General features: G+C 39.6%; 1 protein-coding gene across 10 annotated transcripts in view; it reads left to right on the forward strand.

Annotated features, from left to right (window-relative positions):
• The window catches only part of arvcfb (ARVCF delta catenin family member b), a 222,298-nt gene that overhangs the window by 64,568 nt on the left and 143,732 nt on the right, over positions 1-13,998 (forward strand). For all 10 annotated transcript variants that reach the window (XM_058070293.2, XM_058070300.2, XM_058070297.2 and 7 more), the window contains exon 3: positions 7,004-7,104. The gene's annotated coding sequence lies outside the window, so the exon portion shown is untranslated. The remainder of the gene's footprint in view (positions 1-7,003; positions 7,105-13,998) is intronic.

A 13,998-nucleotide genomic window follows, 5' to 3' on the forward strand; every position in this document is an offset into this window, starting at 1 on the left:
CAACTGTGGTATGTTTTCATAGTCTCCAGCGGTCCTCTCACGCCTCTCAAAGTCCAGTTCAGGAAATCGGGCTTCTTGTTTCTAAAAATAGAAGCTTTATTTCAACAGAATGGTGGCAATGGCAAAGTACATGTGGCTGTTGTTTTCCCAGTGGAAAATGGGGTTATTTTAGTTCATGTTGGAGGCTTTGACTGGATGCTAATCCTCAGCCCGGAGCTGTTTTAGATGCAGATTTGGGTGCGTGTTATTTCTGCTTGTTTTCTCCAATCAGAAGTATTTCCTCTTTTGGTGCGGAAAGTAATTACCAAGGCTAATGTCATAGCAGGAGGTACGGCTGTTACCGTTGATGCTTCACTGGTGACCTTCATGCTGAAAGCTCACTTCACTTTCAAGATTGTCTTTGCTCCAGTAGATTTGTCGTGTTGTTTGTGCTTTCACGAGTTAAATGCAATTATAATGACATAGTTAAAAATTAATCACTTGTTTTTTTTGTTTTTTTTTTTACAATATTTATCTTCTTGCTGCTGCTTGCAATGTTGTCCTTTTTGATTATGCTGTTATTGTAGAAACAAAATGTTATTTTTTTTTTTATAGTTTGCTGCCTCCACCATGGACTCTTAGGAGGGTCTTAGAGTCCGACTGTCGGGCGATTCGATTCGGAGTTTGACATCTTACACTCGACAAAAGCTTTCGGATATTGGATTTCGCAGCACCAATGTTTTCATCACCAATCTTCACAACTCGTCTCTGAGAATTCCAAAACACTCCCAAGGTGATGAAGGCGGGAAGAAATACGAATACCAAGCTAGCTCACTGCATGAATAAAATAGCAGAGTCACGATTCCGCATCCGTAAAAAACTGCAGAAGATTTGGAGTGCAACATTATTATTTTCATTGAGATATGACTGAATAGCAAAGTACCGGACAATGTTATTAAGCTAGTTGCCCGCCATACACTTAGCACTGATAGTTATTGTTGCACACTTTTCACGTTAAAAGGGACCTGTTTTGCTTTTTTCCACTTTTCTGACCCATAAATGTAGTTAGAATGTTGTATTCTTGTGTTAAACCAGGGGTCTCAAACGTGCGGCCCGCGGGCCAAATGTGGCCCGCAGGACACTAGTTTGAGGCCCCTGCCTTGATATGAAAGTTTAATGTTAGTGCGGCCCGCGCAAGTTTGATATGGATGCTGTATGGTATCATGTACCCAGAAAAAATTATTACGCTTGATTAATGTTCATGTTAAAGGTTAAATAACTGTTAATAGTTATCCTCCCTGTCCGTGTGGAAGTGGTAAGTTTTTGGCTATTTAAGTTTAAAGGAAATAACTTGAAGGCTACCGTTTAGGTCACTAGCTCTCTAGTTTGCGAGTTAGCATGTGTCTCAAGACCCTGCAGTTGCGCAATATGTTGTAAATAAAAAGAGTATAAATGTGACTATAGTCGTGTTTTGTCATGTCTACAGGGCTCTAATAATGCTTTGTTCATTTTAATCTGAAAAAAAAATGTCTAACCACCAACTATATGTGGTTTCTTAAGTTTTTATTATTTGCCGTTTTATTAATATTATTATATTTATTTATTTATATTTATTTATTTATATTAAGATATTTGAGAACAGTGGAATATTTTATCAGAGCTTTTATTGTAGAAAATCGGAACCAAAGCACTGAAAAAGTTTGTATATTTTTCTGTTTTTAATAAATGCGTTTTTTTTTTTTTTGGAAAATCTGATGCGGCCCAGCCTTGCCCAGACCCTAGCTCCAGTGGCCCCCAGGTAAATTGAGTTTGAGACCCCTGGTCTAAACTCAAACCAATGAAGTGCGGTACGTTTGAAACATCTAGCATCAATTTTAAAAGAGAATATAGCTGCAGTCCGAAGACAATTTCACACAACGTCCTTCCGTCAGGGTTGACGATGGTCTGCTCAGTTGTTATACGTAACACACTAAACAAACACATAACTTTATGCATAGTTATCCAAGGCATGCTGGGAACCAAGGCGGTAACTGCCATGTGACATATTTGATGTTAATCATCTTTTAAACCAGCACACACTTACATGGATCCCAGAACACATCATGACAGTATATGTGCATTGAGATTGTTGATTTTGCAGATTGGTAGCTGATAATAAAAAACGAACATCCCTACAGCTGCTAGCAGCACTACTCTCCATCAAAGTTGTAATTGCTTGCTACTACCTCTCATTGCCATCAGGGTCACAAAAATCCATAAGAGACGACAAGCCCACAAACCATCGATAATGGAGTTATAGTTGTGTGCTGTCCACTCCGGGCACATCTTGTTCTGACATTTTGTCCCAGATAGAATTGTGACTGCAACCAAGGTGAGACAAGTGGACTCAAACTGAGAAGGTTCAGGTGCTAACAGATTTCACACAGTGCCAGTGACTTTATTCACACCTCTGCACCAAACTGTGATTCAGTGCCTGCTGATAGGCAGAGACAAGATTTTCAGACGGAAGGAAATGGAAGAGACTAAACAAGATAGACAGATGTTGCTAGTCCTGGATGAACTACAGAATCTGTAGTTTAAGTTGAAACTGTTTATGTCTTAGTCGACCAATTCCAGTTAATTGGAACATCCCTAATATTATAGCAATGGTATGAGACAAAAATGAGGAATAGTCATTAATGGCTTCTCACGGTGCACGGTGGACGAGTGGTTAGTGCGCAGACCTCACAGCTAGGAGACCAGGGTTCAATTCCACCCTGGGCCATCTCTATGTGGAGTTTGCATGTTCTCCCCGTGCATGCGTGGGCTTTCTCCGGGTACTCCGGTTTCCTCCCACATTCCAAAATCATGCTAAAAAATCATGGGATTGAACTCGGGTCTCCTAGCTGTGAGGTCTGCGCGCTAACCACTCGTCCACTGTGCAGCACGCTCACAGACAAATGACACCAAAGCGTTTTATCTGGAGAATGGTAGCATCCACATAAACCTGTGCCTATAGCTTGAAAAGGTAGCAGCTGTACCATTACAGTACCAGGGACTGACAGTTGAGTGTGTAAATATTTCATTCTCTGTCAATACATTTTTTTCATTTGCCTCATGACCGTGATGTGCATGCTTTGCGCATTTGCAGAGAATTGTTCCCCTTTAACTCCAACTGTTTGGCAAATGCTCCAGGGTAACTAACTCAAAGATTAATCATGAAAGGGTTATCTCGCCGGCTGGATGCAGGACAGGAGGGCAGATTGCAGGATAGTCAGAATCTCCACGGTCAAGAATATTCGTCATCTGAGAGGTTTGTGTCATGAAGAAAATGATTGGATGAGCTCGTCACCCCTTTCGGGCTTCTTTTGTGTTTTATACATTTTATGCAGGATATAGCTACGTATGTCTCATTTATATACTATACTCTAACTCACTTCTTAGAATGGCTTTTCCTCTCATATGTAACACTTCAATGCAATACTGTCATAAAACAGAATTTCACGCAATTATTTCAGGCAGTTTAGTGCACTCCTCGTTCCCTCCAAAGCCCCAGACAGCTCTAGATTGCCAGGTAATTCTTCAGCAGAAAGCACAACAAGAGGGAAAAAAAAATCCTCTTGCAAATGCATTTCTTTGTGTGTGCAGCCTGAGACTGGAGTCTGGAGAGAGCAGTAGCTAATTGTTTCTTCCCAAAGAACATTACAGACCATCATCATTAGTGCCCGCAAACTGATAAAATTCCATACATCTGACATTGGATTGTATTCTGTGTATTGGACAAATGATTGGACCACATCATGGCTCACTGAAGAGGGGTTTCATGTTTTTGTTTTTGTCAAAAATTTGTTCGCTGCACGATGGTTGAGTGGTTGGCATGCAGACCTCACAGCTAGGAGACCCGGGTTCAATTCCACCCTCGCCCATCTCTGTGTGGAGTTTGCATGTTCTTCCCGTGTATGTGTGTTTTTTTTTTTCCTCCCACATTCCAAAAACATGCTAGGTTAATTGGTGACTCCAAATTGTGAGTGTGAATGGTTGTTTGTCTATATGTGCCCTGTGATTGGCTGGAGTACCCAGCCTCTCGCCGGAAGACAGCTGGGATAGGCTCCAGCACCCCCGCGACCCTTGTGAGGATAAGCGGCAGAAAATGAATGAATGAATTTCTGTGAGCATAACTTGCTTTGGATTGTGAGAGGAGTCTGGAGTAGTCAGACAGAACCCACACAAGAACATGAACTACTACATGAACTACATATCTAAACCCATAGATCCATCCATTTTCTATACCGCTTATCCTCACGAGGGTTGTGGGCATGCTGGAGCCTATCCCAGCTGTCTTCGGGTCAGACACAGGATACACCCTGGACTGGTCGCCGGCCAATCACAGGGCACATATATAGACAAACAACCATTCACACTCACATTCATACCTATGGACAATTTGGAGTCGCCAATTAACCTAGCATGTTTTTGGAATGTTGGAGGAAAGAAAACCCACGCATGCACGGGGAGAACATGCAAACTCCACACAGAGATGCCCGAGTGGGGAATCAAACCCTGGTTTCCTTGCTGTGTGGCTTGTGCACTAACCACTCTTCACCGTGAAGCCACATATCCAAACCGACACTACAAATTATTTTGTTTGCTCACTAACTATTCTCAGTCAGAATATTTCATAAACCTTGCCCACTAAAACATTTGAAATCTGACCTATCAGTAACATTACAGCTCTAGTAAATAAAATATTTCTTATGTTGGTCATGCTTTATGAAAATTTTGACACAGAAGACAATTAATTAGCTTCCTACCCAAGAGCCAAACTTACAAAAATACCATCATCCTCGGAAACGTGTCCCTGCTTGATGGTTATTAAAACCGCTAACATCATTTTCCTTGGCATTTTCTGCCGTAACACAAAAAAACAAAACAAAAATATTCTAGAAACACACTCTTCAGAAATACTGTGCCAACACGTTCTGAGATATAGCTCCTCAGTTGCAGATGCAAATACTGATATTGCATCACAACCTCCTGCACATTTGATATTCTTTGCAGATGATGCACATTTTCTTCTTCAATATTTGAACAGAGCTCAACTCACTGTGTGAATGCATGTGTTTGCTTATTTTGTATCGAATACATTGAAAAAAAAACATTGTCATGGTGAGATGGCCTGAATGCAAACAACAATGCGATCGCATTGAAGATGCAGTTGATTTTGCTTTGTTGGTTGCCAGCTGTTTTTGTTTACAGTCATCAAAGCTAAGACAGTGGAAGGCTGCCGTGTGCGGCGGAATAATTCATCCCATGGCACGAAGCATCAAAACCAATTCTGTGTTGTCATTTTGTTATGCATTGTCATCGGTCTTTTTCTCTCTCGCAGTGCCTGTGATGTGTTTATTTTTGAGCCACTGCAGTGGGAACACAAAGGTGAGGCTGCAATAGAAGTGTTGCCTCATTGTTAAGAATCATTTGTGGTTTATACAATAACAAGCATTATTCACTCTGTGATGGGTAAATAGCATTTCTTGAAATGACATATGTTCAAAATTACTGTTATGAAATGAAGAAATACACATTGTATACTTGTATGTTATTGAATTAACATACTATTTGGGTTTCCTTGGAGAATTCGGTATTTTCCAATGGAAAAATACTGGTTTGTTTACATAAATAAATGTGAGTGTGAATGATTGTTTGTCTACATGTGCCCTGTGATTGGCTGGTGACCAAAGTCAGCTGGGATAGGCTCCAGCATACCCGCGACCCTAGTGAGGTTAAGTGACATAAAAGATGGATGGATGGATCTATCTGTTAATTAAGTTTCATTCAAATCTGATGTGTTAATTTTGACAATGAATTACGTTATACATGAGATTTGTCGGGCTGCACGGTGGACGAGTGGTTAGCGCGCAGACCTCACAGCTAGGAGACCCGAGTTCAATGCCACCCTCGGCCATCTCTGTGTGGAGTTTGCAAGTGCGGGTTTTTCTCCCCGTGCATGCGCGGGTTTTTCTCCCCGTGCATGCTTGGGTTTTCTCCCCGTGCACGCGCGGGTTTTTCTCCCCGTGCATGCGCGTGTTTTCTCCTCGTGCATGCGCGGGTTTTCTCCCCGTGCATACGCGGGTTTTCTCCCGGTGCATGCGTGGGTTTTCTCCCCGTGCATGCACGGGTTTTCTCCCCGTGCATGCGTGGGTTTTTCTCCCCGTGCATGCGCGGGTTTTCTCCTTGTGCATGCGCGGGTTTTCTCCCCGTGCATACGCAGGTTTTCTCCCGGTGCATGCGTGGGTTTTCTCCCCGTGCATGCGCGGGTTTTGTCCCTGTGCATGCGCGGGTTTTTCTCCCCGTGCATGCGTGGGTTTTCTCTCCCCGTGCATGCGTGGGTTTTCTCCCCGTGCACGCGCGGGTTTTCTCCCCGTGCAGCCGCGGGTTTTCTCTCCATGTATGCGCGGGTTTTCTCCCCGTGCACGCGCAGGTTTTCTCCCCGTGCATGCGCAGGTTTTCTCCGAGTACTCCGTTTTCTTCTCACATTCCAAAAACATGCTACGTTAATTAGCGACTCCAAATTGTCTATAGGTATGAATGTGAGTGTGAATGGTTGTTTGTCTATATGTGCCCTGTGATTGACTGGCCACCAGTCCAGGGTGTACCCCGCCTCTCACCCGAAGACAGCTGGGATAGGCTCCAGCACCCCCTGTGACCCTCGTGAGGATAAGCGGTAGAAAATGAATGAATGAATGACATTTATTGTGTGTACCATTACAGCGTGCTGATGCAGTGGTGGCCAGGGGTGGCCGCGACTATGCCACTGTTTATTATTAGACCAGCCTTGTTTGTTCGATTTCCAAAGACCATCATGTATCAAAAATGTGCAAGGTTCAACTGTGAAAAACAATTGTTATGGATATTCTGTTACAGGTTATTCGATTTTTGAGTGTATTATGAATGGACAGCAGTATTGCCATTGCTTAAGAACTGTTTATTAAATGTGCAAAGTCAGCAGACTGGCTTCATACTTACATTCAATGTCATTTTATTTTAGTCACAGATCTCCCCTGAGAGACGCGACAATCGAGTTCAATCTACCCGAGCCTCGTCTTCCTTGTTCTACTTGTGGTGTGACGGCACTCGCCAACATCAAAGGTACCACACCGCCTCTCTTTTCATACCTCCAGCCTCCTTTAATCACTTTGTTCAGCTCATCATTGCAGAAATTATATTTCCTGACAGTGTTTTTGGTTTAAACATCCAACACTTGCCTCTCCCTGTTATCTCTCCTCCAGGGAGTTTGACTTCACTTTGCTTGTTAGGTACCTTGTTGATTGTTATTTCAACACGTTTGTTTTACCCTCCAGAAAATCTGGTCTCATTTGAATATTTCACACAATTAGAATATGCAAAATATGAATGTTTTTAGTTCTCATTACAATATTTTCATGAGTAAACTCAACATGCTGGTGCAACTAAAATAGACTGTCAAGCGACTCTTTCTGCAAATTGCATGTAATCTGCAAACGATGCTGCCCTTTGCAGTGTTGTATACATGCATAAAATGTCTGTGTTGAGAGATGCTCATGAATTAATCCAATATCTACACGCTGTTAGATATTATTACACCTTCAGATTCAATCGATGAGCTCAGTGCATTTTAGTCTTAATAGCTTTTCATAGAAGACATTCTTGACATACACTCACATAGCACAATTACAAATGAAGTGCATTAAGTCCGACTGTCTTTCAGGTGATTAGCCAGATTTATAGTGTTTCATTGTTTGGTTTGAAAACTTCGAAGGCACAGTTTGCATGTCAGTTTTTGTGGATTTATAATTGCACCACATTCATAGCTCCACATGTGAGTCCTACTTCACTCGCTCGAAAAAACATTTGGGATGTATGTGCAAATGCGCGTATAAGTGTCTTTAGATCAGGGGTCTCAAACATGCGGCCCGCGGGCCAAATGTGGCCCGCAGGACACCAGTTTGAGGCCCTTGCCTTGATATGAAAGTTTAATGTTAGTGCGGCCTGCGCAAGTTTGATATGGATGCTGTATGGTATAATGTAACCAGAAAAAATTATTACGTTTGATTAATGTTCATGTTAAAGGTTAATAGTTATCCTCCCTATCCGTGTGGAAGTGGTAAGTTTTCGGCTATTTACGTTTAAAGGAAATAACTTGAAGGCTACCGTTTAGGTCGCTAGCTCTCTAGTTTGCGAGTTAGCATGTGTCTCAAGACCCTGCAGTTGCGCAATATGTTGTAAATAAAAAAAGTATAAATGTGACTATAGTCGTGTTTTGTCATGTCTACAGGGCTCTAATAATGCTTTGTTAATTTTAATCTGAAAAAAATAATTTGTAATAATAAATTATCATATTTATTTTTTACTAATTGATTGATTTTCTTTATTCTTTATTTATTTATTTTTTAATTTGTTAATTTTAATTTGAAAAAATAATTTGTCTACCCACCAACTATATGTGGTTTATTAAGTTTTTATTATTTGCTGTTTTATTATTATTATTATTATTATATTTATTTATTACTGATTGATAGATTTTCTTTATTCTTGATTTGTTTATTTATTTTTCATCTTATTTTGTGCAGAAAAATAAAAATTAAGATATTTGAGAACAGTGGAATGTTTTATCAGAGCTTTTATTGTAGAAAATCGGAACCAAAGCACTGAAAAAGTTTGTATATTTTTCTGTTTTTAATAAATGCGTTTTTTTTGGGGGAAAAACTGATGCGACCCAGCCTTGCCCAGACCCTAGCTCCAGTGGCCCCCAGGTAAATTGAGTTTGAGACCCCTGCTTTAGATGCATGGGTGAGTAGATTTGAAAAGAATTCCCCACGAAAGGTGCCCAGTGTTGGGGCCTTAAATGGGCCATGGAGAAATATCGGATGGTCAGAATCTTTGGGAGAAGTTGTTGTCATAACACAACCTTGGTTTGCCGTGACCGAAATACAGATGAAATAGTTAATTTGGGTTCGTGCGAGTAGCCATTTACCTTTACAAAGCCGAAAGCTTCTCCAAGATATTTTCTTTGTTATGATTCATAGTCACAGACCGAATGCTAACCCACCATATCAATCATGACGGACAGCTGTTGGGGCGCGTTGAACCCCTGCTTCCATCTTACCAATTTTGCGATATACTTAAACAGCACCGGACCTTGTTATCATGGTTCCGAATAGGTAGACATCTTCAATGTTCAATGAGAGACAGGTTTTCATCAATAAGATCTTGTCAATTGCGTAGAAAGACCATGATTTCGATTTAAAGAGCGTTAAAGAGAGAGGCTCTTAAAAGTATGAGACAGGACTTAAACGGCACATAGAATCAAAGCAGGGAAGATAAGGGAAAGATGCCACTGCGTTCTTTGAGAGCCAGAATAAGTAAAAAATAATAATAATGTTTTTATGAGTGAGGACGAACATGTAGCATGAAATATTTGTCCAAATGCATATATAAAAAAAACACTCTGTAATATAATATTGTGCGCTTTAATTGGAAAATATGCGCACAGTATGTAATGACTGTGTTTTTTATCATGCATGATGAAATGCTCTTCAAAGTGCACAGTATTATTATAATATTACATCAGGACAGAAATGACAATCACTTTTTGATCAAAGATTGCACCTTTCCAAAATATGTTACAAAGTATTGCATCACATAAATTGAACCCAAAATCTACCCCCCACCAAATTCTTTAAGATGATAACGCAAGTGACAATCCATACTATTCATTCATTCGATTTGTTCAGCGTGTCATGTATCATTTCAATCAATCTGACTTATTGGATTATCAGTTAATTTCCAGGGAGACATTATAAGAATATGCTTTAAGATGTACCTTGAATTTACATCATTTTCACAGCTCTCAACAGATGAATATTAGTAAAGTAGACTATCACATTAGTTTATCAAATTGAACGAATTTCTAGCCTAATATGGGACATTTTTAGGAAAAGGAAATAAATAAATAAATAAATTCTGCACTTTCAACCAGCATCTGCTTACAAATGAACTGTCGTGCACTTTGAGTCAGTCTATGCGGACCAGTTACTAAAAGGCAGTCACTAAAAGCATGGGGAGATTACGGTGTATACGTATGTGTGTGGATGAGAGGGACCCAAGTGGAAGAGTGAGGTTACAGGGAGAAGAGATACAGAAAGTGAAGAATTTTAAGTAACTGAGGTCAACAGTTCAGAACAATTGAGATTGTGAAATGGACGTGAAGAAGCATGTGTGCAGACAGGATGGAATGGGTGGAGAAAAATGTCAGGCCTGATGTGTGATTGACGAGCGAGTTTCGGCTAAACTCTAAACTAAAGGTATACAAAATTGTGGCGAGACCAGCCATGTTGTTTGACGTAGAGACAGTCCCACTGAGGAAAAGACAGGAAGCAGAACTGGAGGGAGCAGAGATGAGGATGTTGAGGTTCACATTGGGAGTGACCAGGATGGATAGGATCAGGAACGAGTACATCATTACATGTTAGAGGCCTTGGAGATCCTTGGTAGAAGGATCCTGCGTTTACCTAATAAAGATACCACCATATAAATCCCCATCTACAGAGAGTGTACAGACTGTTTTTGTTTTGGAAGAGGTTCGAATCCAGAGCAGTCAGGACTTGTATTTATCCGCATGCTTTTTAATTGAATATTTTTGGCCCGATAAAGCTAACGTTCCAGAACCTAGTGAGATAAGAAAATAAGAAATAATTCTTCTTCTTTTTCTAAACAGTGTCAAGATTTATGATCTTGTCGAATAAGATGTCAATAACGTAATGCTAAATTTCCCTGGAAGCGACAACTGCATCATCTGCCAATTTCCTATTTATAACTGTAGCTGTCTGTGTGTGAATATTTCAGAATATTTCACAGAGGTGATTTATTCCTCGGGACAAGTGAGGTTTGTGGTGAGGTGCCACAACTCCATGACACTGCATATTAATTAAAGATGTTTATGCCTTGAGACCGGTTTCATCTGAACCACTTCCCTTTGTAGTGGAAATGATTAATTATTTTCTGTCTTCCCTTTGATTAGTTACTGCCGCGACGCACAAACTGTCCACAAATGATACGCATGTCCTTGGACTTGTACTTTGGTACATTTTTTCCACTTTAAGTTTGGACGAAATTTGACATTAGTCAGATGACAGTAAGACGACTAATAGTTATTGTCCATCTTATCATTATTATGGTTAATAGTTTTACCACTAATACATGTAACTGTCTCAATGCAGTATTATCACTGTGGCTGTTGATATTGTTTGGTTATTTTTATTATGGACTTTATGGCCGAGGTAGTCCTGATGGAGTCTTTTCTGTTGTTTTGTTATTGTTGTCACAATTGTTGTTGTTGCTGTCTCACTCTGTATTGTACCCCCGTCTTGTCCCCGCACACCCCTCCTCTGTCTTCTTTTCTCCTCTTCCCTATCCCCTCCTACCCGGTGCAGCTACTCCACATTTGAATAACAATAAACCAGGGGTGGGCAAACTTTTTGACTCGCGGGCCGCATTGATATGACAAAATTTACGGGTGGGGGGGGCAGACTATATATTTTACACGTAACAGTCCACCTGGTATTATTGTATCTGTCATGCAATCTGCTATTATTATTATTATTTTATATTTATATTTAAATATTTGAAAAATAATAAAATATTATAATAATTACAATAAAATTAAAATAATAATTATTATATTATTATTATGCAAAATATGCAAATATAACAATTATATTATATATAATTAATATAATAATTAGCATTAATATAATAATTATAATAATCATAATAGTTCTAATAATAATTATAATAATCTAATCTAATCTAATAATTTTTATTATTATTATTATGTGCTTGTGTCCCTTTTTTCAGGAGCACTTTGTAAACAACAGACCATGTCAAAAAACGAAATTGATAAAACCATCAAAAGGTTGGCTCAGGCCATGATGCCAGGTTGTATGTTGAGTTTAAATGAAATACTTTGGAAAGATTGGGCGGGCCGTATTCAAACACTTGGCGGGCCGGATGTGGCCCCCGGGCCGTAGTTTGCCCACCCCTGCAATAAACAATACATTCAGATAAAATCTATGTAACAGGAGAACAGTATCTTTTACTTTTTCCTGGCAGTTCAAATCTGTTTAATAGGTAAAAGCATCTAGATCAATAATAATATCTATAATACAATTTGCCCCATTGGCTGGACAGGACAAGGGAAAGGGGAAAAAAAATGTGGCAGTACCAAAGGCATCACTGTATATATACAGTATTTTTATACAGTATTTTTATGGTAACTTGTAGTTACTAAATGGCACATCTGTAATTGTTTCTTAATGCATAAAAAAATAATTCAATGTGTTTAATAATTGTGAGTACCAAATTATAGAGCATATTTAGAGCAGCGATTGTCAGCTGATGGGTCACTGACCCATTTTCAGTGGGTCCTGGGGTGCTTTTATTCTTAAGGAAAAGCTACCTTTGTTTACAATTCTTAAAGACGTCACCATCGGAGTTCCTGATTCCCTACCAGCAAAAGAAAAAGATTTTAATCTGTCAATGGCATTTCACACTGGACTGTTTTGTGAACATGGGCCGCTATGCAGCTGGACTAGCCGACAAACTCGCTGAAGCCTGATGCCTTTCCAACGTTACTTGGTCATGTGGAAGAGTCAGAAGAGCAAGCAGTAACAATTTATCAGTGTCCTAACTGTGTTTGTTTTGTGTAAGTCATGGAACAAAAGCGGTTTGGCCTCTGCAGCATTATAGAGTGCGCATACAGGGGCCGGGGTTGCCAAAGAGCAAATTCGTACCACAACCAGTGGCTCTACCCACTGGTAGTCCCACACAAAATGTGTAATGAACACATTACATGTTACCGATGCTGTAGAAAACCTAACACTAAAATGGTAAAGCTACTTACCATACTTACCATTGACACGTCTTCAATTAATTGGTGACTCCAAATTATCCATAGGTATGAACAGTCATAGGTATAGGTATAGGTATAGGTATAGGTATAGGTATCGGTATCGGTATAGGTATAGGTATAGGTATAGGTATAGGTATAGGTATAGGTATAGGTATACGTGTATATATATATATAGGTACTGGTATGGGTATAGGTATAGGTATAGGTGTATATATATATAGGTACTGGTATGGGTATAGGTATAGGTATAGGTGTATATAGTATATAGGTACTGGTATGGGTATAGGTATAGGTATAGGTATAGGTATAGGTATAGGTATAGGTATAGGTATACGTGTATATATATATATAGGTACTGGTATGGGTATAGGTATAGGTATAGGTATAGGTATAGGTATAGGTATAGGTATAGGTATAGGTATAGGTATAGGTATAGGTATCGGTATAGGTATAGGTATAGGTATAGGTATAGGTGTATATATATATAGGTACTGGTATGGGTATAGGTATAGGTATAGGTATAGGTATAGGTATAGGTATAGGTGTATATATATATAGGTACTGGTATGGGTATAGGTATAGGTATAGGTATACGTGTATATATATATAGGTACTGGTATGGGTATAGGTATAGGTATAGGTATAGGTATAGGTATAGGTATAGGTATAGGTATAGGTATAGGTATAGGTATAGGTATAGGTATAGGTATAGTTATAGGTACTGGTACTGGTACTGGTATAGGTATAGATATAGGTACTGAATGTGAATAGGTATAGGTACTGAATGTGAGTGTATAATGTGAGGTATAGGTATAGGTATAGGTATAGGTATAGGTATAGGTATAGGTATAGATAAAGGTATAGGTATAGGTATAGGTATAGGTATAGGTATAGGTATAGGTATAGGTATAGATATAGGTATAGATACAGGTACAGGTACAGGTACAGGTACAGGTACAGGTACAGGTACAGGTACAGATACAGGTACAGGTACAGGTACAGGTATAGGTACTGGTATAGGTACTGGTATAGGTACTCGTACTGGTGTAGGTATAGGTACTGAATGTGAATAGGTATAGGTACTGTATGTGAGT

This window comes from Doryrhamphus excisus, linkage group LG3, assembly GCF_037039965.1.
Source record: "Doryrhamphus excisus strain RoL-2023G ecotype Guam linkage group LG3, RoL_Dexc_Guam_v1.1, whole genome shotgun sequence".
Classification (NCBI taxonomy): domain Eukaryota; kingdom Metazoa; phylum Chordata; class Actinopteri; order Syngnathiformes; family Syngnathidae; genus Doryrhamphus; species Doryrhamphus excisus.